This window comes from Neomonachus schauinslandi, chromosome 14 (assembly GCF_002201575.2).
Source record: "Neomonachus schauinslandi chromosome 14, ASM220157v2, whole genome shotgun sequence".
Taxonomy (NCBI): domain Eukaryota; kingdom Metazoa; phylum Chordata; class Mammalia; order Carnivora; family Phocidae; genus Neomonachus; species Neomonachus schauinslandi.
Window position 1 is genome coordinate 5,372,098 of NC_058416.1, and position 2,335 is coordinate 5,374,432.

Consider the following 2,335-nt stretch of genomic DNA (forward strand, 5'->3'; position numbering starts at 1 on the left):
CACTGAATAAAATCAATAGGACATTTGTTTAAATACATTCTGAATCAAAATCAGCCTTGAGTGCCCTATTGAACCTTTACGGTGCACATAAATATATGCCTTCATCATAGGAGATTGTCATACAAACTAAGGAGAGGGTCAGAGTCCACCAGTTTCTCACTTTTAACTAACTTTAAGTCATGGTAAAAAATTACTGTGCTACCTGAGGGATATTTACTTGATCACTGGCACAAGACGTAGTATAGACACATATAAAAGAACTCCAACTATCTCTTAAAATATTCTATGAAATAATAATCATTGCAGAACACCCACATACTCCCTTAAATTATTTCTTAATTGCTGCTCTCTGTAAAGAACAATTAGTTTGTCAAAAATCGTTACTATCTGCACCTCCACCGTGGCTAATACAAGTAAGAAAAGTACCAATAAATGGTCTCTATCTTTAGCAACTTGTTATGTATTTCACAAGACAGAATTAATGCCCCCCCCAAATACTTCTTAAAAGAGTACAATGTAGAGTATAGTCAAATGCCAAAATCTTTGTGAATCACATCCATACATAGAAGTTTTGATGAAGGAGAGATTCTTGTAAACTAAAATCATCAAGGAGGAATTCCTTAGGAAGGGCTGGGAAATTTTGGGGCCTTGAAATGGGAGAAATTTCTGGAAAATGTTAATAATTGCCATTTGGTGAACAGTTAACAAGTGCCAGACACTGTTGTGAGTAAACTACATCCATTCAATAATTGGTTTCTTACAAACGTTATATGAAGCAAATGAAAGAAATGAACAGAGGGGTCACGTTTCCCACGGCTGGTAAGATCCTTCTGTGTTTGTGTCCAGGGCTCTTACCTCAGGCTGCTGGAGTCTCAAAAAAGAAAAGCATGTGCGTGTGGACATGAATACGTGCGCAATAGCCCACTGCCAATAAACCATTGGCTTATACTTTGAACTATTTCTTAGAAATAGTTACTTTTGGACTGACCCACCTGCCTTGTCTCAATATACAACTTCAAACAACAGTTTGGTGATGGTAAATTTCAGTCCTGAAATGGAATAATCATTGTTCTGAAACCACCGGACAGTTTAGAAAGTAAAATGAAGCTGGTTAACCAACTATAAAGCCCAAATCAAATGTAAATGTTTGAAAACTCTGGATTTACAAGAAACAACTTTCCTAAAATTATACAGTTACTCTAGTTTTACTAGAATAAGCTTTATAAAGCAAGTTACTCTTAATTTCAATATCTACTGTGACAGAAAACATCATAAGCAGAATTATCCACATATCACATACCTTATGCATAAAACATTACTAAATATAAATCATCTTTGTGACATAAGTTTTTCGTACCTTTTGTTTTGGCAAGTTGTTACTATAAGATGTTATTTTGCTACATGAGGTACCAAGAATACTTGCTTAACAAAAATTATCTCTATTCAATTAAACACAAGCACCGTGTAAGGGAGTGAGTTTGAACAGCAATGCTTCTGTTCATAATTATAATCACATTAGCTTGTTCTGAGGCAGGAGAACTGTTGATGTTGGTAATATTCTCAAATTATGCTTTGAGTCTGTTTATCACCATAGGATAAATTGGGGAAAGATATTTGCGTTGTCCAAAATTAGAGAAGAACAAATATCTAGTATAAGAGAATCACAAAGCGTTAGGATAAAAAGACAGGAACTTCTGTGGAAAATTGTCAAAAGATGGGAACAGGCAATCTGTACAAGGGAAACCCCAGCAGAATAGCAAGCACATGCAAAAATGCTCAAGCTCATTAGTATTTAGAAAAATGCAAATTAAAAGAACAATGTAATATCAGTTCACACTTATTACACTGTCAAATAATTATGAACTAGGAGATGCGGGGAGCGCAGAGACCCATTTGCACTGTTGTTGAGAAAGTTCCAGCTGCAGCTTCTGAAGAGAAGTCTGGCCCCACACAGTTAAATGAAGTATTCATGAACCCAGGATCAAGGATCCTGCTCCTGGGTGCATACCCCCGGTAGACTCTAACACAGGGCGGGGCAGGGGTGCGAGCAATAGGAGACAACTTGCTCCAGCATTGTTTGCGGGGTTGGGGACTGGAGCGCATCTGGCAGTCTGGCTGAGGAGTGGATGGGCAAAGGCAGAAGGTGCATTTTGTGGAGTGCTAAGCAACGCAAGGAAGAGCTGCTCTCGCCCGGCAACAGCCACATGGATGGATTTTTTTTTTTTTTCGGCTTTACATACACGAATTTATTTCATCTTATGAAGTAGGTACTATTATTATTCCCAATTTACAGATGAGGGAATGGAGACTGTGGGATCATACAACTGGTGAGGAG